We start from the raw sequence: 26,618 nt of genomic DNA on the forward strand, positions 1-26,618 counted from the left end.
ACCCTAAAACACCACCCCAGCACGATCCCCTACACTACCCAAACACCACTGCACTACCCTAGCCCTGAAACACTACCCCCAGCACGACCCCCTACACTACACCAACACCAACGCACTACCCTAAAACACTACCCCAGCATGACCCCTACACTACCCAAACACCACTGCACTGCCCTAAACCCTAAAACACTACCCCCAGCATGACCCCCTACACTTCACAAATACCACTGCACTGCCCTAAACCCTAAAACACTACCCCCAGCACGACCCCATACACTACACAAACACCGCTGCACTACCCTAAATCCTAAAACACTACCCTCAGCACGACCCCCTACACTACTCAAACACCACTGCACTACCCTAAACCCTAAAAAAGTAACCACCACCCCATGCCCAATCCCCTTACCTCTCACTCCTCGTGGTTCCTCTCTCCTCATGGTTCCTCCTTCATGTCGTCTCTGAGGGGCAGTGCACGTCGTTGTGTTGAAACGGAACAGCCTCTGTTTCCTTACAACGACGTGGATCGTCTACATTTTTTTGGAACTCACGGTCATTTACCATACATACCTGTACAACAAAATTTGTTGTAAAGGCATGCGTGGTAAATGACCATGCATTCTAAAAACATGCATAGTAATGACTTCGCGATGTACAACGCATGCGTGTTAATGCATGCATTGTAATGGTATCACGAAGTAAAAAATTCGTTGTAACGGCTGTTTACCGATCGAAGCTGGCCCCTGTTCTTCAGTGAGTTGTTTTTTTGATAAATTAGGAGGTAGGAATGTGTTTTTTTTACTGAAAAGTGCATTCCCGGCTGTTGTATTGTGAAATTGTCCGATTGGCCTGGTTTCACTTCCGCTGAGAAAGTGGAAGAGTCTGTTTGGATCTAAAGGGGTTCTGCTGTTGGATGGGGCAGGCGCGACATGTCATCAGAAAACACAGCTAATGGAAAGCGTTGTCCCCGAAGTGTGGAGCAGTGCCATGAGAGGTCACCAAGTTTGCATCCCACCGCAGTATGACCGTACCGCTTGACCCATGTGCCACCTCCAGTGTACGGAAGGCAGAAGCGGCATCCATCGCAGGTCCTCTTGAAGACCGTTGTAGCACTAATTCTACATTTTGGAACTAGGGCATTTTAACCTTGTTGTTCCTGCCAGATACAAAGAGAAGTTCCTGTGTTATTCAGTGCCCTTGTTACCTCTTCTGTGGGTAGGGATGCTTGTCACTTCACTGCCCCACCGGTGCACACGACTGGGCTCCCCACCTCGTGTGCCATCTGCAAGGCATCTGCCCTCAGATCACTGGTTTCGGTTTCTGGAGTGGTAACATAAACAGTTACTCCCAAAGGCCTAGCCTGAACACTTAGGTGAATATCCCCTGCGCCAGCATTCTGCGGAAATTCTTTCCCAGCTCTCCCATGTCGACGACGATGTCATAATAGCATGGCTCCGCTCGCGACACCGTATGACGTCATAGGAGCCATAAGAGGACCTCGTCGGCATGCTAACGTCAGTTCCACCCATTTTTTCTGTGCCACCGAGGTAAACAGGTGGACCGACACATTTTCACATATATACATAGTATACTAAATAAATATATATATATGTATATTTACACATGCATAACCAATAAAGGCAAAAAGAAATAGCAATTCATCAAGCATTTCTCACTATTAAAACATAAGCATGATTAAGACATATAAAAAACATTCATGCCAAACAGTAAAAGCATCTTTTTGGTAGAAACAGGTGGACAACGGGGAGGCGGGTGAGACAGTGAGGAATCCACAGGCAGATACTGTATCCACCAGAAAAAGCATTACCGAAGGTAAGTAACTTGCTCTTCTGATGGATACTTCTGCCTGTTGATTCCTCACCTTTTGAATAGAATCCTCAAGCCATACCACACCCGGATGAGGGTGTCCACCTGACTAGACCCATAAATCTTGCAAAACAGATCGAGCAAAATGGTCATCCCTCCTAACCTCCGAATCCAATAATAATGGAATAATTTTTAGTCGAAATTATATTGAAAACAATATTATAAAAATACTATTATTAATAAATTTAGACAAACACGTAAAGGAAAACTTTAATTTATAATTAATTTAAACATATTTCATACTTTACAAATTAGGCCGAAGTCACATCCCCAGCGCGACTTTTCACAATGGCTACCGGAATTCACGCAGCCATCATGTAGACTTCTGTATAATATTTTTAAAAAACAAGAATGAATATAGTTTTCCTTACTAAAAATTATTCACAATTTTTTTTAAATATATATATATATATATATGTATGCGCAAACAGAAGTCTTTCACCACAGAACCACCAGGCAGGCAGCAACGAGGAAAAACCACGCAAGTCCCAGTCTTCTTTCGGCAAGTTTATTTAAAAAGGCAAGTTCACCAAATCTGACGCGTTTCGGGCGTCCGCCCTTGGTCACAGATCGTCAGGCAAATGAAAGAACATCCCTTTTAAAGGGTACATTGCACGAATTTAATTAGTGATTTTTTTCTTTTTGCAACACCATGTGATTAGAAACTGAAAACTGAGGACACACTACATATAGCTAACATAGATAGTCTGTTTTCTAAATCACAATTTAATATATATAAATCGAATAACGGGAGGTATAATTACAATATTTACATTTTGTTGCCCAAATTTGTGTTAACATTCCATTGTGAGTTGCCATGCTATATATTTTGTAAATTTTATATCAGACAATTATTGTCAGTGTGCATTGAAAATGGCACATGATATCCGCATAAATGCGCTTATATAGTAGATTGCAAAAAAAGACACAGTGTTACTGGTGGTCATTTGTCATGAAAAAGTGCAATGCGCGTAGAAAAAGTGCAAATGCAATTGTGCAAATAATGCAAAATATTCTGTGCAAGCATAGCATATAAATAAATATAAATATTTATAAATAATTTCATATTAAAATCATCTAAGCTTCTCAATTCATGAAACCTGATGCTAGGCATATGACCATATAAAAATATCATCTACGTTTTACTCTTTTGCAATCTCTCAATTAACTGCATGAATGCAATAGACATGTAACAACAATATGGATCGTAATGATTTACAATCAATTCCTTTATATATATTTAAATGAAGCAGCAAATATCGACCACCTTCCAAAAAGATTTTACTCTATACGTGATTCCAAAGGAGAAAACAAACTAGAAAATCTATCTTGATGTCTGTGTCCCAAAACTTAAATGGGAAAAGTAATGTGAATCCATTGAACCAGTGAAAAAAATCAATTGTGCATGTGATAATAAAAAAAGGGATGATATACAGTATGTGTAATAAAATTCATAATGAAATTAATAGGGTAAAGGCAGAGAAAGCAGATAATGGCCCAAAACAAATCATTAAACAGGGATTGGTTATAAAAAAACATGTAAGTCTTCCGTTGTGTTCAATCCATTGGGGAATCTGCTGTCTAACTCAATAATAAATTGTGACTCAAGTCTTCTGAGCATTTTTTCCCTATCGCCACCCCGTCTAGATTTAGGGACTGAGGCAATGACATAATATTCCAAGCATTGTAGGTTGTTGTTATGTCTTGCCTTGAAATGTCTGGCAACAGGATAGGTGCCATCATTATTAACGATGGCACGTAAATGCTGGAGTATTCTGGCATGCACCTGTAGCTTAGTGCTGCCCACATATCTGAGGCCACAGGTGCATGTCAGAATGTAGACAGCAAAATCAGTTTTGCAATTAAATGTGCCCTTGATGTTTTTGGCAATAGGACTGAACGGTGTCAAATATTGGGAAGTGTTTCTTCCAAATTTACAAGCTCTGCAAGTTGAGCAACGCTTGAAACCCGGCCGGGATTTCAACCAAACCTCTTGTTTTGCTAGCTCAGGGAATTCGTGACTGATCTGGGTTTTAAAGGAGGGTCCCCTCCGATAAGTAACCACAGGGTTGTCTGGAAGCCTGGGGGCCAGAACCAAATCTGTTTTTAAAACAGGCCAGCGCTGTTTTATGATGGATTTAATTTGTCTGGCCTGTTTGCTATACCCGGTGATAAGCCTGGGAGTTTGTTCCTCCCTTGAATCAGTTGATGCAATTGATTCACTGTTAGTAAACAGAGACTCACGGGTTCTAGCATTGGTTTTCTGGATGGCAGTTTTTAAGACTGATTCTTTATATCCCCTACATCTGAATCTGTCTAGGGCTTCATTTGTGCAGGCCTGTAAATCAAGATCAGTGCTACAAATTCGTTTCAACCTGAGCAACTCCCCAAATGGAATGTTGTCAATCGTGTGTCGAGGATGTGAACTACTGGCATGCAAGATGTTATTGCCAGCAGTTTTCTTTCTATGTAGTTTAGTGACAAGACGGCCATCTTTAACGTATAATTTGACATCCAAGAATTCAGCTTCATTTGCGCTTACATTAGAAGTGAATCTTAAATTTTCTTGGTTGTTATTAATACAAGCCAGGAAATTGTTGACACTTTCCAAATTGCCTCTCCACAGAATAAAAACATCGTCTATAAAGCGTATCCACTGTATGACATGTTTTCTGTACATTACACCATGGGTGTGCATGAGGACCTGTTCCTCCCACCAGCCTACGTGCAAGCACGCATAGCTGGGGGAGAAACAGGCCCCCATCGCCACACCTCGCTTTTGTATGTAGATGTTGTCACCAAATAGAAAGAAATTGTTGTTTAGACACCAACCAGTAAGTTCTAAAATCATCTTATTGTGCATATAGCATTCAACAGGTCTCTTACCAAGAAAATGTTCTAATGCACTCAAACCAGTTGTATGTACAATACTGGTGTAGAGCGACTCAATGTCTAGGGTGATCAATAAAAGATCGTCGCTCCACGGAATATCCTTAATCTTGGCAATGAAGTCTCCCGTGTCCCTTACATATGTTGGTAATTCCTTCACTAAGTCCTGTAGGAAGTAATCTATATATTCGGTAACATGTTCTACCATTCCCCCGATGGCCGAGATAATCGGTCGGCCAGGTACTGGTGTGACTAGTTTGTGTACTTTTGGGAGGAGATAAAGTCTTGGTATTATAGGAAATTCCACATATAGGAAATCAAATTCTTGCTTTGAGATCATATTTTCCCTCTTCCATTTGTGGAGCAATTTCAAAAGTGATTCTTTGGCCAGATTGTAGTCCTTGCCTGAAGATTTAACATAACACGAGGAGTCATTTAGTTGTTTCATGGCCTCCTCAATGTAGGCATCTTGAGGCCAAATAACCACATTGCCTCCCTTGTCAGCAGTGGTAACAATATTTTTGTAGTCTTTACTCAGTTTCGAGACCAAGGATAGATATTGTTCCTCTTGTTGACTTTTATAACGCTTCTTGTGCTTGATCTTATATTGCAGTTGTTTTAGATCTTCCACAACAACGTCATGAAAAACATCTATATATGTATGTATGTATATATATATATATATATATATTCACTGAATAAACCATAGGTTTCAGGGGCATTATAGGTAGCTGGACTTTTCACTCGTACAAATCCATTGAAATTCAATGGATTTGTACGAGTGAAAAGTCCAGCTAACTATAAAACCCCTGAAACCTATGGATTTTTCAGTGAATTTTTAAGGTTTTTTAAATGCTAATTCCTAACTATAACGTGCCTGAAACCTATGGTTTTTTCATTGAATTTCAAAGGTTTTTTAAATGCTAATTTCTAACTATGCCTACAGAGATAGGACATGTGAAGAAAGACGAAAAAACGCACAGAAAAGAAAAAGAAATGCAGAAAGAAGCAACAGAAGTCCTCAAAGACGAACAAAAGTGCAGGAAGAAGGATAACGCGCAGAAAGAACAAACAGAAGAGCAGAAAGAAGCCTTGTTGCAAAATCATCCTGTACCCTCAACTTTTTCAGATGGATACTGGTGGTAACTGAGTCTGACTAACCAGTCCTAGATCCAGTGCCATGTTAAAAGACACTCAGAATACAGTGAAAACACCTACATACACTAGGGAACACTGTGCGTTGGGGTCCCCCTGTGATTAGCATGACCTCCTCTGTAAGCCCCTAGTATACAATAGGGCAGGGGATTAAAACTACCTCTTAAAACGCGCCACAGGGCGTGTTTACACACGTCACCTCAGGCCCCGTCCCTCCCTTCCCCACTGTGTAAACACACCCTGTGGCCATTTTAAGTTGGCAGATTAAGCCCCCTTGAATACTGAGGGTCCCTAGGGTCCAACTAGACCACTAGGTACCTCCAGTAAGCGCCACAGAGCTGCGTTGCAGAGAGATGTAAAAAGGGGTACGGCCTAGACCACCTCTCCGCAACGCAGCGCAGTGGCGCTTACTGGAAGCACCTGGTGGAATAGTTGGCCCCCAGGGTCCCTCTGGATTGAAGGGGAATTATTTCCCCAATTTAAATCGCGCCACAGGGCGTGTATGCACACGTTAACTCAGGCCCCGTCCCCGCCCTTCATCACTGTGTAAACACGCCCTGTGGCCATTTTAAGTTGGGAGATTAAGTCCCCTTGAATCCTGAGGGTCCCTAGGGTCCAACTAGCCCACTAGGTACCTCCAGTAAGCGCCACAGAGCTGCGTTGCAGAGAGGTGTAAAAAGTGGCACGGCCTGCACCACCTCTCTGCAACGCAGAGCAGTGACGCTTACTGGAACCACCTGGTGGGCTAGTTGGCCCCCAGGGTCCCTCAGGATTGAAAGGGAATTATTTCCCCAACTTAAAACGTGCCACAGGGCGTGTTTGCACACGTCACCTCAGGGCCCGTCCCCTCCCTTCACCACTGAGTAAACGCGCCCTGTGGCCGTTCTAAGTTGAGAGATTAAGTCCCCTTGAATCCTAAGGGTCCCTAGGGTCAATCTAGCCCACTAGGTACCTCCAGTAAGCACCACAGCGCTGCGTTGCATAGAGGTTTAAAAAGGGGCGTGGCCTCAGAACATCTGCCTGCAACGCAGCTCCCTGGGGCATAGCCCCCTCCTTTTTAACATCTATGTTACTCCTCTGGTCTTTTTGGCCGAGAAGTTGGGGGCTAAGGTGATAGCCTATGCGGATGACACACAGCTTCTTTTTACCTGGGCCAAGGGGGAAGATTCCGTCTTGCCTGTACAGAAGTGTCTGTCTTCGGTATTTGGTTGGCTTGCTAGTGCCCAACTCAAGTGCAACGAAGAAAAATCAGAGATCCTTCTGTATGGTAACTTCCCCTTGGACTTCAGACGCGAGATCTGGCCCCCGGATCTCCCTCCTCCTCTCTCTAGTGGTAACTCCGTTAAAAATCTCGGAGTGTGGTTTGAGGACAACCTGTCGTTCTCAGCCCAGGTGAAGAAGGTCTCGGGTGGCTGTTTTGGCCTTCTTAAGGTTCTTAGGGGTTTTCTTCCTCTTCTCCCTAGAACTGCCAAGGAAACGGTTGTTAGGGCACTGCTTCTTTCCCGCCTGGACTACGCCAATGCCCTGTATGTGGGCTTACCTGGCTACTCCATGTACAGGCTGCAGTTGATCCAAAATGCAGCCGCAAGGCTCCTCCTTGGAATCGCCAGGAGCAGCAGCGTCCGCGCTCATTTCCGTGCCTTGCATTGGCTGCCCATGGCTGAAAGGGTTAAATTTAAAGCATTGGTCATTGCCCACAAAGCCCTTCACAACCTGGGTCCCATCTACTTGCAGAGGCGGTTTTCATTTTATGCCCCGACCAGAGCTCTCCGCTCTTCAGCCCTTCTGCTGGCCAAGGTTCCTCGTTTCTCCCGGTCCAGGATCGGGGGCAGCTCGCTTGCGGTTAAAGCTGCCGCTGCCTGGAATGCTCTCCCTTTCTTCTTGCGCAACACTAAGGACCCACTCTGTTTCAAACGTCTCCTCAAAACCCATCTGTTTCCATAGCCTTCTACTTTAGTTCTCCTCATTTGGCTTCGCGCTGGGACACTCCTTGGAGTAACTATCGCGCGCTATAAATTTATCTAACATAACATAACATAACATAACATACTGGAGATACCTGTTGGGCTAGTTGGCCCTCAGGGACCCTCAGTATTGAAGGGGAATTAATTCCCCAACTTACAACTGGCCAGGGGGCGCATTTGCAGAGTGCTGCAAGGAGGGGGCGTGGCCTCTGGTGCGATGCCGGTCTTTTATTTTTTTAATTTTTTTAAGAAGGAGGGCTGTGTGGCCCCCCTTCTTTTTCTAATTTATTGGCCCTTTGGACCCCATTCCCCAGGGCCTGCACGCTCATTTTTTTTGTTGAAAAAAATACATTTGGAAGGGGGCCGCGTGGCCCCCCTCCCAAGGCCTTAATCGTCCCCAGGGACCCCAACCCCCGGGTCATGGCATTTTTTTTAAGGAGGGGGGCTGCGTTGCCACCCTCCTCAAGCCACTTATGGCCCCGGGGACCCCATCTCTCGGGGCCGGCCTTTGTTTTTTATTATTTTAAAAATATATATATTTATAGAAACACCTAGGACATGCTGGACAAACCGTATGTATCTATCACCATGATGATTTGCGTGATATTCATTAAAAGGCGACTATGCATACAATGAATCCACGTGGAATGTATTTACACCGCTAGTGAAGCTCTGACGTGTCTGACGCCCTACCGTACATAATCCCGGCACCCCCGCCGGTGGGTACTCTCCAAGTAGACACCCTTGTCGTTTATTTATACAAACATGGGTAGCTATTGACGGGCACATTTAATACACACGCACACCAAGCCATTCAAATGGGATTCGACAAAAATTCGACCAAACTATGCAAGAAACCCCCCTCACGGTTAATAAAACACACATCCACCGCCGGATGTGTAATACTTTTTATTTTACTCTCTGGAAAGGAGACGAACCTCACTTAAGAGTCACAGCGTGCTCCTGGCTGAGCCCAATGCTGTGTTACACCCACCAGTGCCCGCCGAGTTCCACACACCTCTGTGTTGTATTCCACCAGCTAGTGCGTATGCTATGACACTATTTAGCCCATGTGCACTGTAACAGCACCCCATGAATATGTAATGCCACACTTGCCTTCGCCCGGGTTATATTGCCCCATCTAACGTGCCTTCCTCGATGCCTATGTTATAACGCGCAGCGCTATGCCATACATATTAGAATCTGGGATCCATATCTTTGTCACAGTGCATATGCCAGGTTACACTCCCCAGCACATATATTATGTTACAACTTTAGAGACTAGTTAGGTTACACAACACTGCCCTGTGCATATTACACTCCAAGGCGCATCTCGCATAGCACGCGCTAGTGCCTGTGCTGTCTCGCGCTCTCCAATGAATCTGTCATTGCGCACAATGTATTGCATATTATATTTCACACCCCGGTTCATCTTATAACACACTTTTTGGTGCATAGTTTATACCATATACTATATCTAGTTTTCATTTTCAATCGTGCTCTCAGGACTATGTTCTATATAACACTGCGTCCACCTACCCTTTTCACGGGCATTACATTTTGCGATGGGGGGGGTGGAGGGTCAGGGGGTGTTTCTGCCAAGTGAGCCCGGAGTCACAGTCACAAACGTCCTCTTTTTCCTGAATAAAAGTGAGATTATGCTGCATACTTGTTCACATTTTAAGTAGTTCGCACAAACACACATTTTAAAAACAATAAAGTTCCTAATACCCACCTTCTCTGAACAGTTAGCTTGCTGCCCCATCCACCTCCTTCCTATCCTCTGTTGTCTGAATCCATGGACTAGCCTGTTCCCTCCTACCATGCATGGTCTGATGTGCTGCCACTGCCCTCCATTTAGCATGATGTACCAGTCCACTCCTCCTGCCCTCCATTGCCCAATTCTATGGCCCATCATTGACCTCCTGCTTAGCCTCTGTGCTTAGCTTGCTGCCCCTATTCTCCTTCCCCCTGCTCTCCGATGTCTTTGTGCATTCCCCTGCTCCATCCTTTGTGCCCACCATGTTCCATGGACCTGCCACTCCTATCTACTCTGAGTGTTCTGATGAGCTGCCACTCCCCTCCCACCTGCCTAGCATTGTCAGATGACTGTAACCTGTCCCTGCCACCTCCACCCTGCCTGTCCACATGCCATGCCCCTATCCCCTTCCTACTGTCCTCCATGGTCCATTTTACTGCCACACCCTTCTGCCCTCTCTGGTCTGTTGTGCTGCAACTGCTACTCCTGCCTGCCCATGCGGTCTGTTGTGAGGCCCCTTCCCCTGAACTTTCTTGTCTGTGCCCAGGTCCTGACCCTCCCTTCTATCCTGCATGGTCCTTTGTGCATGCCCCTGCACCCTCCTTCTTGCCCATCATAGCCATTGTGCTGCCACTAACCCTCCTGTTTTCCATGCATGGTCTTATGGGCTGCCATGGCCCCTCCCACCTTCCCTGTGTGGTCAGCTAGCTGCCCCTGACCCCCTCCCACCTTCCCTCTATGGTCTGTGTGTATGCCATCATAGTCTCACTGTTGCTTTCTGTTGGACAGGCCACATTAAGGGCTCGCTCCCTCCCCGCATGACACGGCCCAAGCCCCGGACTCCTAGGTGTTACCCACAAGAGCAACCCGCACCCCGTCTCCCGATGGAACTCCTGCCCCCGGACATCCATGTATCATGGGGCCGAACCCCTACCGGCTCCCCCGGCCGGATCAGCCGCCATCTTGGACACTGCGCCACGAGGCCGCGTGGCCTCAGCTCGACCCTAACCCTGGGCCTGGCCCGGCCCCGACAGCCCGGCACCACCATCCACCCAGGAGGTGAACGGACCACTTGGCAGGTCAATGGGAGAAAGAAGTGTCGATGGCTCTCCCCCGCCAGGTGCCGATCGCCCTCCAGCTCCCCCGGGCGCGGGCTCCACCCCCTGCTGGGTGTCTGGACTCCCTCATCCCGGACCCCCCGACCTCCAAGTGCGAGGGTCCGGACATCAAAGGGCGCCAGACCTATAACTAGGGCAGCTCCAGAGCAGGAAGGGAGTTGTATCCTGGAGTCGAGAGACACCGAGAAGAACTCAGCCTTGACGGACTACCGGCGCTGCCGTAGCCCTGCCTTGTGAACTATCGTCCTGCCTGCTGGCGCTGCCGCGGCCTTCTGCATCCTCCATCCTCGTCGGGACCTGCTGGCGCTGCCGCGGACCGTGTAACGACCACCTTCATCGGGACCTGCTGGCGCTGCCGCGGACCGTGTAACGACCACCTTCATCGGGACCTGCTGGCGCTGCCGCGGACCGTGTAACGACCACCTTCACCGGGACCTGCTGGCGCTGCCGCGGCCCGTCCAAAGCTAGAACATCGAGCTCGAGGATTGTGAGCTATCCATCAGACCATCTCAGCTACCAGATTGATAACCAGACTGTCCCGCTACCCCCTTTCCCAAAACCAAGAGACTAGAATCGAGGGGACCCCTGAGTCCAGACCTCCTTGTACCATTCCATCGTACCTTAAGAAATTGCTTATTAAGAACGTTAAATCCTATCCTTGTGTGGTGTATATCTGTGGGGGGGAAGTTACGCATCTGTACGATCGCTGGAGACGGCTCTCCCCGGAGACCTCTCCCCTTGTCCTCGGCCGACCCTCCCGGTCCGTCTAACATTGGTGGCCAGCGGCGCGATCCGAATCAACGCGTAATCGTACAGAGAGTAGCTCACCCCACGACAAAACCACGATGTCAACCAAAGAGAGCGGATCCACCGAGAAATTCCAGATGAATAAATTGGAAGAGTATAGCCATCGTGAACTGAAACAATTCTGCATGGAACTAGGCATTGCTACCACCGGCCTGAGTACCAAAGACGATTTTAAGCACGCCATTGAGTCGTGGGCAGAAACCGGGGTCGCCGGATCCCCAGACCAAAACGGTGCAGCATCGGAGAGGAACGTCACGGCTCCCGAGGAGCGAGGAACGGGCCTCTCGCAGGAAGAGATCCAAGAAAGAGAAAAAAACAGATTACATGAGTTGGAAATGGCACGACTCAAAATGGGACGGTGAACTAAAATTAGCCGAGCAAAAACTGAACCTAGAACATCTGCGGCTCCGAGAAGAACGGGAAGAAAAACAGAGGCAGAGAGAGCTCGAAGAAAAAAGACTAACATTCGAACACGAGCGCAAACTGGCAGCAGAACAAAGAACCGGAGGTGCCCGAGCGACCGCGCACCCCGGGAGCGACAGAAAGGAAAGTCCACATCCCCAAGGATGTTGTCCGAGAGTATGTCCGAGAGGACGACATACAACAGTGGTTCAAGGCCTACGAGATCGCCATGACCTCCCACCGGATCGATCGGAGTGACTGGGGAGCCGGCCTATGGGGAAGGTTCGTCAACGAAGGCCGCGATGCCCTACTACAGCTCCCAGACCATCAGATGCCATCCTATGACCACATGAAGGCTGCCCTCCTCACCCGATATGGGCTCACACCCGAAATGTACCGCCAGAGGTTTCGGGACTGCACCCGGATCCCGGGTACAACGTGGGTGGAATATGTCAACTATTTCAGCCGAGCCTTCGAGGGTTGGATCAAGGGAAGCCACGTAACGACCTACGAGCAACTTTTTAACCTCATGGTGTGGGAGCACCTGTCTAACAACTGCTTCGTCGAGCTCAGGCAGCACCTCCTCGACAGTAAATTGACTGACCCACGGCAACTCGCCGCCGAAGCTGACCGGTGGGAAAGCACCCGAGTGGGCCGGAGAGGGCCACACGAGCAAAACCGGAACAACCAAGGTCAGCACCGTCCCCGAGGAGGAGGAGGAGGCCAGGGGCGAGGGAGAGACACCGTCCCGGCCACTCCCGCTGCCAACACCCCGCCCCCGGCCGGCCGGGGCAACCCCCCGATGCGCCCGGGGTTCCGAGCCAACGTCACGTGTCACCGATGCCAGCGAGTCGGCCACTACGCCAACGACCCGAACTGCCCGCAGAACCAAACGCCAAAACCCCGCCAGGTAGCTGCCGCCGCCCTGGGGGGAGAACAAATCTCCGAGGAACAAGAAGAATATGAGCAGGCACAACAAGAGTGGGAACCGGCCGCCATGGTTCTAGCGTGCCTAGGGGGAAAAGACATGGTCCCGCGGGCTCCCCTACCAGCCAACACCAGAAAATATAGCCAGTGGGTGAACATTAATGGGCGCCGGGCCGAAGCCCTACGTGACACAGGGGCCAGTGTGACGGCCGTCCGCTGTCTCCTGGTAAAACCAGAGCAGATCCTGCCGAACATTCTCTGCCCCGTCCGCTCAGCCGACAATTCCGAGAGTCTATGTCGGATGGCCTGCGTCCCCTTCGAATGGGGAGGGGTCTCCGGCATGTTGAAGGTGACGGTCCGGGATGATGCCCCCGTGGACTGTCTCCTGGGGAATGATCTTGAGAGTTCCCCGTGGGCCGCCGTCAAAAGAAGAGAGCACCTGGGGATGCTGGGCCTCCCGGACTGGGCGTGCGTAACCACCCGGTCCATGGCCGCCCGTGCCATCCCCCGACCAGAAGAACCAGAATGGCCTGCACCTCCTCCCCCGATCGCTCCAGTAGAGGACACCGACTATACCGACCCCCCAGAGCCAACCCCCGAAGGGGTGGCCCAGCCCCAGGACCTTCCCGGCCTGGCTCAGTGGCGTCAAGAAGGGGGGCCCACCCAGGAACAGTTCCGCCAGGAGCAGAAGACCTGTCCCTCCCTCGAGGGACTCCGCCAGCAAGCCATCGCCCAGAGCGCAGGGGACTCCACCGGAGCCCATTGGGTCTATTGGGATAACGACCTGTTATACAGTGAACAGAGAATCGCGGAGTTAGGGGCCAGTCGAGTGCTGGTGGTGCCCCTCCGTTTCAGAGACTTCCTGCTAAATTTGGCCCACGATGTCCCTCTGGCGGGACACCTGGGCCAGGACAAAACCTACAGTCGCCTGGTGACCCACTTTTTCTGGCCGAGGATGCGAAACGACGTCCTCAACCACTGCCGGTCCTGCCCCACGTGCCAGGCCAGCGGGAAGAGCGGCCGCAAGCTCAAAGCACCTCTGCAACCCTTCCCAGTTGTCACCACCCCGTTCGAGAGGGTGGGAATAGACATTGTGGGGCCCCTGGACCCCCGCACAGCACAAGGACATCGGTTCATCCTGGTACTGGTGGACCACGCCACCCGCTACCCCGAGGCTGTGCCCCTGCGAACTGTAACAGCTCCGGTGGTCGGCCGGGCCTTAATGGGGATCTTCTCCCGGGTGGGCTTCCCCCGAGAAGTCGTCAGCGACCGAGGCACAAACTTTATCTCGAAATATATGAAGTCCCTCTGGCAACAGTGCGGGGTCACCTACCGATTCACGACCCCCTATCATCCTCAAGGAAACGGACTAGTTGAGCGATTCAACTGCACGCTCAAGGAAATGATTGGGGGATTGGAAGAGCCCCTCCGTCGCCAGTGGGATGTACTACTTCCGTGCCTCCTCTTCGCCTATCGAGAAGTTCCCCAGAAGTCCCTCGGTTTTAGCCCCTTCGAACTGTTGTACGGGCACCCTGTGCGAGGGCCCCTCAGCCTAGTCAAAGAAGGTTGGGAGATGGCCCCCCTAAAGACCCCTCCAGACGTCTTCAAGTACCTCCTGGCACTACGCAATCAGACCCGGCGATTCAGGGAAATGGCAAAAGCGAATCTTGAGGCCAGTCAGGAGGACATGAAAAAATGGTACGATCAAAATGCCTCCTCCGTCGAATTCGAACCTGGTCAACAAGTGTGGGTGATGTCCCCCACCGAACCATGTGCCTTGCAGGACAAGTGGACGGGGCCCTTCAAAGTGGTCGAACGCAAGAGCCCCGTCACCTATCTCATCGATATGGAGTCTCCCCGGAACCCCCTCTGGGTCCTCCACACCAACAGACTCAAACCCCACTTTGTGCGCTCGGAACTCAGCCTCCTGATGGCTACAGACAGTGGGGCGGAAGAAGACTCCGAGCTTCTCCCTGATCTCCTGAAGACTCAGGAGAAAGACGGTTCCATGGACGGGGTCCGGCTCTCCGAGGCCCTCACCCCAGAGCAACGCCAAGGCTGCCGGGACCTCCTGCTGCAGTTTGCTACTCTGTTTTCCCTCACCCCAGGGGTCACCCCCTGGTGCTTGCACGACGTGGACACGGGGGACAGTCCCCCTATCAGACACCGGGCATACCGCGTACCAGATCGGGTGCGGGCCTGCATCCAAGAGGAAGTGTTCAAGATGCTTACGCTCGGGGTCATCGAGCCCTCGGACAGCCCCTGGGCCAGCCCGGTCGTGCTGGTCCCCAAAGCCGCTGCCCCCGGCACAACTCCTGAACTCCGATTCTGCGTCGACTATCGGGGCTTGAATGCTGTCACCAGGACCGACGCTCATCCCATCCCCCGAGCGGATGAATTGATCGACCGCATGGGGGCTGGCCGCTACCTCAGCATCTTCGACCTGACAGCGGGCTACTGGCAGATCGGTCTCACACCCCGAGCCCAAGAACGGTCCGCCTTTTCTACCCCCGATGGCCACTACCACTTCAAGGTCATGCCCTTCGGCATGAAGAATGCCCCAGCTACTTTTCAGCGACTAGTGAACCAGGTCTTGGCGGGGCTCGAAGAATTTAGCGCCGCCTACCTGGACGATATCGCTGTGTACAGCCACCACTGGTCCGACCACCTCCACCACCTCCGAGAGGTCCTGCAAGCCCTCCAGCGGGCCGGCCTCACAATCAAGGCCGGCAAGTGCCAAATTGGTCAGGGGTCCGTGACCTACCTCGGACACCAGGTGGGAAGCGGCCTGGTGGCCCCTCTGCAACTCAAAATCGCTGCCATCCAGTCCTGGCAACCCCCAGTCACGCAGACCGAGGTCCGAGCCTTCTTGGGACTCACCGGCTACTACCGGCGGTTCGTGAGGGACTATGGCAGCATGGTGGGGCCCCTCACGGGTCTCACGTCCAAAAACCAACCGAAGAAGATTAACTGGACCCCCGACTGTCAAGCGGCCTTCGAGAAGCTGAAAGCCGCCCTGTGCACCGCCCCTGTGCTCCAGGCCCCCGATTACAGTCAGGAATTCATTGTGCAAACGGACGCCTCCGACCACGGCATCGGGGCGGTTCTCTCCCAGCTGAACCCCGAGGGTCTTGACCAGCCGGTGGCCTTCATCAGCAGACGCCTCCTGGCCCGAGAACAGCGCTGGAGCACAATCGAGAGGGAGGCCTTCGCAGTGGTGTGGGCCCTCAAAAAGCTCCGGCCCTATCTCTTCGGTACCCACTTCCGGGTGCAAACCGATCATCGACCCCTGCAGTGGCTAATGCAGATGCGGGGGGAAAACCCAAAACTATTGCGCTGGTCCATCTCCCTGCAGGGGATGGACTTCACTGTGGAACATCGACCGGGCCAAGACCACGCCAACGCAGATGGCCTGTCACGCTTTTTCCGCCTCGACGAGGAGAGTCCCCAAGAGGATGGGTGACTCTCCCCGCCTTCAGCTGGGGGGGACGCATGTTGGACAGGCCACATTAAGGGCTCGCTCCCTCCCCGCATGACACGGCCCAAGCCCCGGACTCCTAGGTGTTACCCACAAGAGCAACCCGCACCCCGTCTCCCGACGGAACTCCTGCCCCCGGACATCCATGTATCATGGGGCCGAACCCCTACCGGCTCCCCCGGCCGGATCAGCCGCCATCTTGGACACTGCGCCACGAGGCCGCGTGGCCTCAGCTCGACCCTAACCCTGGGCCTGGCCCGGCCCCGACAGCCCGGCACCACCATCCACCCAGGAGGTGAACGGACCACTTGGCAGGTCAATGGGAGAAAGAAGTGTCGATGGCTCTCCCCCGCCAGGTGCCGATCGCCCTCCAGCTCCCCCGGGCACGGGCTCCACCCCCTGCTGGGTGTCTGGACTCCCTCATCCCGGACCCCCCGACCTCCAACTGCGAGGGTCCGGACATCAAAGGGCGCCAGACCTATAACTAGGTCAGCTCCAGAGCAGGAAGGGAGTTGTATCCTGGAGTCGAGAGACACCGAGAAGAACTCAGCCTTGACGGACTACCGGCGCTGCCGTAGCCCTGCCTTGTGAACTATCGTCCTGCCTGCTGGCGCTGCCGTGGCCTTCTGCATCCTCCATCCTCGTCGGGACCTGCTGGCGCTGCCGCGGACCGTGTAACGACCACCTTCATCGGGACCTGCTGGCGCTGCCGCGGACCGTGTAACGACCACCTTCATCGGGACCTGCTGGCGCTGCCGCGGACCGTGTAACGACCACCTTCACCGGGACCTGCTGGCGCTGCCGCGGCCCGTCCAAAGCTAGAACATCGAGCTCGAGGATTGTGAGCTATCCATCAGACCATCTCAGCTACCAGATTGGTAACCAGACTGTCCCGCTACCCCCTTTCCCAAAACCAAGAGACTAGAATCGAGGGGACCCCTGAGTCCAGACCTCCTTGTACCATTCCATCGTACCTTAAGAAATTGCTTATAAAGAACGTTAAATCCTATCCTTGTGTGGTGTATATCTGTGGGGGGGGAAGTTACGCATCTGTACGATCGCTGGAGACGGCTCTCCCCGGAGACCTCTCCCCTTGTCCTCGGCCGACCCTCCCGGTCCGTCTAACACTTTCCATGGTGTGTCTTGTTTCTAGTGCCCATCCTGCCTGACCTCCATGGTCATCTTGCTGCTCCTGCCCTGCCCCCTTGCCCCCAGCCCTCTGTTTCCATGTGCAGACCCCTATTCCCTCCCTCCTGGCTTGTCTGTTCCATTGTAATGCCCCTGATCCGTTCCTCCTGCCCTTTATGGTCTGTTACGCTGCAGCTTTCTATCCTGTATGTCCATTATGGTCTGCTAGCTGCCATTTCCTCTTTCCCCTCTGTTCTCTGTTGTCCATGTGCATGGTCCTGTCCCCTCCCTATTGCTTTCTATGGATTGTTGTGCTGCACTCCCATCCCGCATGCCCTGTGTGGTGTATTGTGCTGTTGCAAACCCTGATGCCTGCCCTGTGGGGTCAGTTTGGTGCACCTCTCCATGTCCCTCCTGTCCTCTGTTATCCGAGTCCATGTCCCTACCCCAATTCCTCCTGCCTACCATGATCCAATGTACCATACTTGCGAACATTTTGAACTTGGTAAGAGGGAGATTTTGAAAAAAAACTGGGTTATTGATTTTCCCCTTTGAGTTACATTGAAAAAGATGAGATTGTAGACAGGAGACAGATCAAATAAAGCCCATTTGAGCTTAAAAACATTGGACGTTTCCAGGCTGATACGGGTCTGTTGGCATGTATGGTTGTACTACCACTGCCTCTTCCTTCTGCCCACAATGGTCTATTATATTGCCACAGCCTCTCTTGCCAGTCCTGTATTGTTGGTTTGTTGCCCCTGCCCCCCTTTCCACTGCCCTCCATAGTCTTTTGTGCTGCCACTGCCCTTCGTGCCTGCCCAGTGTGGTCAAATTGTTGCCTCTGCACTCTCCTATCTGCCTTCAACTTTAAGAGTCCGAGCCCCTGGCCTCTGCCTCTCAACAGTATCCCAATGAACAACTAGATTGCTAACATTCTATATTTATTAAAAAAGTGTGGAACGCCTGACGTCATCTTGATGTAATCAAATAGTAATACCTAGAGCATTTCCTTTAGAAATTACATATATGAGAGGGTCTTATTTGCATCAAAATTATGGTTAATGCTCTAAAAAACTAAAATGAGGACATATTTTCTGAGTTTTCAAATAGAGACAAAGAACTTAAATTATTTGCAATCTTTATGTTTTTTTATCCAGTTGACCACTTGAATAAATGTTGCACTTAGGGGAGAGGATGTGGTGTTACTTCCAGAGCTGCAGACTTTGCAACTGGGGAACCAGGTTTGAGTTTCTACTTCAGCTCAACATTCTGTGATTCTGGTCAAATCACTTAATCTCCCCATGTCTACAACCAAAATTAATTTGATTTTGTGTGATGTAACCAATGCTCATGTAAAGCACTCCAATACCTGACAAGTCTGCACAATATAAAACTGCAAATACACAAAAAATAAGTGTTTTGCACACTTCTGTCATTGGACTACATGTGGGCTACATCTGGGTGATATTTGTGCTGCATTTGGGCTCTTTTGTCTCTGGTGGCCATCTTGGGAGATTTATTTGTTATGAAGTTTCCTAATTTCCTCATTTACTGCAGTCTCCTCAGTAGGAAATGCTTTCAGTTTTTTACTTTGATTCCATCAAGTAGGTATTCAGATATGTCACACATTTGCCATAAATTCTGAATGTTAGCACTCTAGTTGCTCATTAGATCACTGTAGTAAAGCTACTGCTCACCAGGGAAGTCTGCTGCTGGTATTCAAAGTGCATGTTTCAGTCTACATGTCAGAATTTTTTTTATGAAATAGAAGAGGATTTGAGAAGTCAAAATGTGCCCTAATTTTTCTTTCTGCAGCACTAACCATAATTTCTATGGCAAAATGAGCCCCCTCACTTTGTTCCTTTGTAAATTAAATGTTTTAAGTGTTACCACTTTATTCAGGTTTTGTGCGAGTGAAAAGTCCAGCTAACTATAACGCCCCTGAAACCTATGGTTTTTTCAGGGAATATATATATATATATATATCCAATTTATAAAATGCAAATAAAGCACGCTCTCAGGAAATGTAGGACTCAGTATTCGTAAGTGTTCACCCTCGTTTATTCACTATATATATATATGTATATGTATATGTATATGTATATATATTATATATATATATATATTCACTAAAAAAACATTTGGTTTCAGGGGCGTTATAGTTAGCTGGACATTTCCCTCGTACAAAACCCTGGAAATTCCCCTGTTATTGTCATGATCCGACGCCGGCAAAACCCCCGCCTCCCGGGAACGGACTCCAAGTCCCAGGATCCCACGCGCTCACCCGCGGCGCGGGACTTCCGGAAGCCGATATAGCGCAGGACAACCCGGGAGGCGGGGCCAATGATTCCTATCGTCGGACTCGAGAGAGGCATCCTGGAAGCAACCTCCGAGTTGCTTCGTTCCTGCTTGGCTTCTGGTGTTCGTGTCTGGTGCTAATCCCTCGTTGCGAGAGCTGAGACGGCGTTCTCGGCAGTAAGGCGCAGGTGAGAGCTGTCCCTCCGCTGGCCACTCACACCACCCGCAGTAACGGGCTGCTCTCCCCTGGTTGGCCTTCCCGGCTCCCGGCGACCCCGCTGACCTCCCTGTCCTGTACCTCACCCCTAGTCGGGGGGCACTACCAGCTGCTCCGGCGCTCCTCCGCCCAAGGATTCCGGGCGTGACGTTGCAGCGCCGGCTGCACTCGAGAGGCGGACCCCCCGTCTCTCCGTGACCCGATACACTGGCTGTCCTCTGGCGCTCCTCCGCCCAAGGATTCCGGGCATGACGTTGAAGCGCCCACGGCAGTCGCTCTACAACCTTCAGGTCTCTCCGTGATTGAAACGGAGGAGACCCCTTTAGACTACAGGCGCTCCTCCGCCCCAGGAGGTGAAAGGGCGTTGAGTGGTAGCACCGCCCTGACAGGACTCTGCCCCTTGCAGTGTCCACGCTCCTTTTTTACGCCCTTACCCGTGACTGAACGGGATAGACTAGGACGAAGACACCCGGGCTTCTACCCGCTCTTGAACACACCCTCAGCCTTGCCCAGTGACGCAACTTGGGCCAAGGTGTCCCGAGGAACCGAGCGTAAGGGAGAAAGGGACCACAGGTACTTTACGAGTCAGGCCCGGGGTGGTGGCGGGGTCAAGAGGGTACGCCTAGGTTAATCCCTCTCTTTCTCTCTTGCAGGTCTCTCTCCCCGCTGTTCCTACCCTTCCTTCCCTCACCCACCTGTCTTCTGAGTCCGTGGGTGTTACACATACGCCGGACTGGGGACGGATGGGGGGTGGACCCATACATAGCATCGGCGTCATCCCGAGGAGAGGAGCCCTGGGGACCGTGACAGAATCATTGGCCCACGAATTTTCCTCCTCCTGATCACGTCGGTGCGGAAACATGGCCACCTTGGACGACGTATTAGCCGCGTTGGCCCAGGTACAGTTGGAATTGGCGGCTTCCAGGGCGGATTCCGCAGCGTTGCATACACGCTTGGACCGCATGCAGCGCAATCCCTTCGACGCGGGGGCTGTAGCCTCTGCCCCTACACCGCAGGTTGTGGTTGAGATGCCGACACAGATACCCTTGGCCCCCCCGGAGAGGTTCCACGGGGACATACAAAAGGTGCAAGTCTTCCTGACTCAGATACAGCTGCATTTCCACTGCAAGCCGAAGCTCTTCCACACCAACCAGGCAAGGGTGGCGTTTCTAATCTCCTACTTGACCGGAGAAGCAGCACAGTGGGCGGTCCCTCTTGTACGGAGAGACGATGCCCTCCTATACGACTGGGATGCCTTCCGGCGGGAGTTCGAAAAGACCTTCTCCGCCGATCGCGATCTCCTAGATCTCCGCCAAACCAGTTCCGATTACTTGGGGTATGTGAATAGCTTTCGCCGGTTGGTGGCCGAAACCGACTGGCCTGAGTCGAAGCAAGCCGCGATCTTCTATCGAGGTCTGACGGATGAGCTCAAGGACGTCATCGCTCAGATAGACCCGCAACCCGTCACCTGTACCGCTATGATCGAGCTGGCTTCCAGGCTTGAATACCGGCTCAGAGAGAGAAAAGGAGACCACAAAAGGAAGACCCCTTCCCTGTATGAGACCCCTCGGCTGCCGGAGCAGACTTCGCCGCGAGGAGATCCCATGGAAGTTGGGACGGTGAGAGCCTCCCTGACCCTGAACGAACGGGACCACCGACGAAGACAGGGTCTCTGTCTCTATTGCGGCAAGAAAGGCCATTTCTTGCGCGAATGCCCGGTGCGCCCGAAGACTAGTCGGCCCCGAACCAGTCAGACCGCAGCCGGCCTCGGTGTAGAGGCGTCGGGAAACCAACGCGCTTGAAGGAACCGGAAGGGAAGCCTTCAAGCTGTCATTTTATCCCTTCCCTGGAAGCTGACGGCTCTAAAGAACCCGACCATCTGTTTCTCACCGTGCAGGTGACTCTTGATGGGGGCCCCACGGACGTCAGGGCCATGATCGACTCCGGAGCCACGGGCTGCTTCATGGACGTCAAGGAGGCAACCCGGTTGAAGATCCCCCTTCGCCGCAAAGCCACTCCCGAGCTGGTATACGCAGTCGATGGCAAGGAATTGGAATCCGGTCCCATTCGGCATGTCACCCCATCCCTGTGGATTACCATAGGAAAGGACCACGGCGAATGGCTCGCTCTGAACATCATACAAGCCCCGCGATGTAAACTCATCCTTGGATTGCCGTGGTTGCGGCGACATGAACCCACCATTCACTGGACGACCAACTCGCTCTCATTCAGCTCCCCCTTTTGTCAAACCCAGTGCCGCCTCAAGGGGGGCCCTCTGGATACGGGCGAAACGGTCTTGCATCACGTGGCCACTGCCGCAGAGAAGGAAGTATCCCTCCCCGACTGTTATGCCCAGTATGCGGAGGTCTTCGATAAACAGAAAGCTGAAGAACTGCCACCACATCGTGACTACGACTGTCGTATCGAGCTGATTCCAGGGGCCATCATCCCATGCAGCAGGGTGTATGCTCTTATGGGTCCCGAAACCAGCCACCTAAGAGAGTACTTGGACAAAACTTAAAACTGGGGTTTATCCGCTCCTCCAGTTCCCCAGCGGCGTCACCCCTTTTTTTTATACCCAAGGCGAACAGCGAGCTCCGCTGCTGCATAGACTACCGCTCCCTCAACGCACAGACCATTAAGAACCAATACCCCCTGCCGCTCATCCCAGTGCTGCTGGAGCAGGTCCAAGGAGCGCGAATCTACACCCGATTGGACCTCCGAGGGGCGTACCATCTGGTCCGAATTCGTGCGGGCGACGAGTGGAAGACCGCGTTCAAGACGAGATTCGGCTTGTACGAATACTTGGTGATGCCCTTCGGGCTTTGCAACGCCCCGGCCGCGTTTCAATACTTCCTCAACGACGTGTTGAGAGAGTTCCTGGACCGATATGTCGTAGTGTATATCGACGACATCCTGATCTTTTCATCAGATCCTGCGGAACATGTCGGTCACGTCCGGAATGTGCTGGCGGCCCTTGAAAGAAACCGGTTGTTCTGCAAACTCACTAAATGTGAGTTCCACGTTTCCACGGTGGAATTCCTTGGTGTCCTGCTCACCCCAGAGGGACAAATCATGACCGCCCGTAAGGTGCAAGCCGTCGCCAAGTGGCCTCAACCAACAACCGTGAAGGAAGTCCAGAGTTTCCTGGGCTTCTCCAACTTTTACCGGAGGTTCATCCGTCATTTTTCGCACATGGTAACACCGCTCACCAAGCTGACGCGAAAAGGGGCCCCCTTTCTATGGTCGGCGGAAGCACAGTCAGCGTTCGACCAACTCAAGAGAGCCTTCACCAGTGCTCCCATCTTACGACATGCCGATCCTGATCTTCCGTTCCTGGTCGAAGCAGACGCTTCAGACGAAGCCGTGGGCGCGATACTGTCCCAGCGCCAACCAGACACCGGAGTGCTCCACCCGGTGGCCTACATGTCCAAGAAATTAAGCCCGGCCGAGCTCAACTACACCATCTCGGAGAAGGAACTGCTCGCCATTCGTGAAGCGTTCCTGGAATGGCGGCATTGGTTGATGGGGGCTCGGCACCAGGTAACGGTGTACACGGACCATCGGAACCTCCAGTTCCTGCGGTCCGCCCGCCATCTCTCACCCAGACAGAAGAGGTGGATGCTCTTCTTCGCGGAGTACCATTTCCTAGTTACCTATCGACCCGGAACGCTGAACCGAAAAGCCGATGCCCTGTCGCGCCAGGCTTACCCGTGCCTTCCGGCCGGGACCCCGGAACAGTCCATCGTCCCACCTGGGCAGGTCATCGGCAGAGTGAAGACCGACTCGTTTCTACAGAAGGTGAAACAAGGACTCCGGACCTTCGCCTGGACTACATGGCTGAAGAGCCACAAGGAATGGCGCCTCCACCAGGGTCTTCCCTTGTGTGGTTCCCGGCTATTGATACCTACGCCCCGGCTCCGGAAGCTCGTTTTCTCCTGATGTCATGATCTGCCCTGTGCGGGGCACACGGGAGGGACCAAAACCTTGGAAAGGGTACTGAGACAATTCTGGTGGCCCTCCGTCCGACCGGACGTTTTACAGTGGGTAAAGCAGTGTGCGATCTGTGCGCAAATGAAATCCGACCATCAAAGAAAACAGGGGCTCCTGATGCCGCTTCCTACCCCTATGAACCCCTGGGAAAGGATATCCATAGACTTTGTGGTAGGACTCCCGAAAGACCAGGGGCACACCGCCATACTCGTCGTGGTGGATTACCTCACCAAGATGGGGCACTTCATCGCCTGTAAGCAAGTCCCCACTGCCGGGGTTTTGGCATCGCTCCTGTTGAAACACGTGGTGCGGCTTCATGGACTTCCGTTGGGGATCGTGTCGGACCGGGGGTCGCAGTTTACAGCCCGGTTTTGGAAGGTGTGGTGTGAACAGCTCGGTATCTGCTCCTCCCTCTCCACGAGCTTCCACCCCCAGACCGATGGCCAAACAGAGCGGCTCAACCAAACGCTCAAACAATACCTGCGCTGTTACACTAATCAGGCAGCGGACTCGTGGGTTGACTTGCTCTGGGTGGCCGAAGTGGCCTACAACAACGCACAGCACTCTGCCACACACCACACCCCCTTCTTTCTCACTTCTGGGTTCCACCCGCGCTTTGTCCCCTTTGTCCTTCCGCGGGAAACCACATCCCTTCCCACTCTTCAGACGAGGCTCAGCGCTATACGCTCCGCGTTGAGGCAAGCCCGGACTAACCTTCAGGTGGCCAAGGGTAAATACAAGGACCAGGCCGACAAACATCGCAGGCCCGCTCCGGTCTATCACAAAGGGGACAAGGTGTGGTTGTCCACTAGGAATATCAGATTAAAAAAACCCAGTGCCTTCAACCCCAAATTCATAGGACCCTACCCCGTGGTGCAACACGTGAACCCCGTGGCGGTGCAGCTGCGGTTGCCCCCTCACCTGCGGATTCACCCGGTGTTCCATGTGTCGCTGCTCAAACCTTCCTTGTGCCCGGTAAAGAAAGTCCCGGCCCCCGTGTGGGTGCAACAGGATTAGGAGTACATCGTGCGGCGGGTGCTGGATTCCAATCTGGTGCGGGGGAAGCTTTGGTACCTCTTGGCCTGGAAAGGCTATGGGCCGGAGGAGGACTCCTGGGAACCCGCTTCGGCGGTGCACGCGGCTCGCCTGGTGGCGGCCTTCCACCGCCGCTCTCCCTCCAAGCCCGGGAACCCCGGCGGCCGGGGTGCTGGGGTGAAGGGGGGTATGCTGTCATGATCCGACGCCGGCAAAACCCCGCCTCCCGGGAACGGACTCCAAGTCCCAGGATCCCACGCGCTCACCCGCGGCGCGGGACTTCCGGAAGCCGATATAGCGCGGGACAACCCGGGAGGCGGGGCCAATGATTCCTATCATCGGACTCGAGAGAGGCGTCCTGGAAGCAACCTCCGAGTTGCTTCGTTCCTGCTTGGCTTCTGGTGTTCGTGTCTGGTGCTGATCCCTCGTTGCGAGAGCTGAGACGGCGTTCTCGGCAGTAAGGCGCAGGTGAGAGCTGTCCCTCCGCTGGCCACTCACACCACCCGCAGTAACGGGCAGCTCTCCCCTGGTTGGCCTTCCCGGCTCCCGGCGACCCCGCTGACCTCCCTGTCCTGTACCTCACCCCTAGTCGGGGGGCACTACCAGCTGCTCCGGCGCTCCTCCACCCAAGGATTCCGGGCGTGACGTTGCAGCGCCGGCTGAACTCGAGAGGCGGACCCCCCGTCTCTCCATGACCCGATACACTGGCTGTCCTCTGGCGCTCCTCCGCCCAAGGATTCCGGGCGTGACGTTGAAGCGCCCACGGCAGTCGCTCTACAACCTTCAGGTCTCTCCGTGATTGAAACGGAGGAGACCCCTTTAGACTACAGGCGCTCCTCCGCCCCAGGAGGTGAAAGGGCATTGAGTGGTAGCGCCGCCCTGACAGGACTCTGCCCCTTGCAGTGTCCACGCTCCTTTTTTCGCCCTTACCCGTGACTGAACGGGATAGACTAGGACGAAGACACCCGGGCTTCTACCCGCTCTTGAACACACCCTCAGCCTTGCCCAGTGACGCAACTTGGGCCAAGGTGTCCCGAGGAACCGAGCGTAAGGGAGAAAGGGACCACAGGTACTTTACGAGTCAGGCCCGGGGTGGTGGCGGGGTCAAGAGGGTACGCCTAGGTCAATCCCTCTCTTTCTCTCTTGCAGGTCTCTCTCCCCGCTGTTCCTACCCTTCCTTCCCTCACCCACCTGTCTTCTGAGTCCGTGGGTGTTACACATACGCCGGACTGGGAACGGATGGGGGGTGGACCCATACATAGCATCGGCGTCATCCCGAGGAGAGGATCCCTGAGGACAGTGACAGTTATAGTTAGTTCAGCTAACTATAACTCGCGCCCCCGCAATGCACTGCTTATGACGTCACATATTACATCACTCATGACATGGTCAGTGACATCACTGATGACATCTCAAATGACATCACTGATGACATCACTGATGACATCATCCAGTGAATGTGTGTTTTTCTTAAAAGTTTAAATATCTTTTATATATTTATAGTGAAAGGCCTATGGAAGAATGAGTGGGTGTATAAGTGTGTGAATGGGTGATTTTCTAG

The 26,618-nt window shown here is 52.4% G+C and overlaps 1 long non-coding RNA gene across 3 annotated transcripts in view; it reads right to left on the reverse strand.

Moving 5' to 3' along the window:
- Window positions 1-26,618, reverse strand: part of LOC146785291 (uncharacterized) — a 209,742-nt gene that overhangs the window by 24,007 nt on the left and 159,117 nt on the right. The window contains exon 3 of one of the 3 annotated variants that reach the window (XR_014970953.1): window positions 2,131-2,212. The exons of the other annotated variants lie outside the window; for them this stretch is intronic. This is a non-coding gene — a long non-coding RNA (uncharacterized LOC146785291). The remainder of the gene's footprint in view (window positions 1-2,130; window positions 2,213-26,618) is intronic. 3 annotated transcript variants of the gene reach the window in all.

The sequence above is a fragment of the Triturus cristatus genome, chromosome 11, assembly GCF_964204655.1.
Source record: "Triturus cristatus chromosome 11, aTriCri1.1, whole genome shotgun sequence".
Lineage (NCBI taxonomy): Eukaryota > Metazoa > Chordata > Amphibia > Caudata > Salamandridae > Triturus > Triturus cristatus.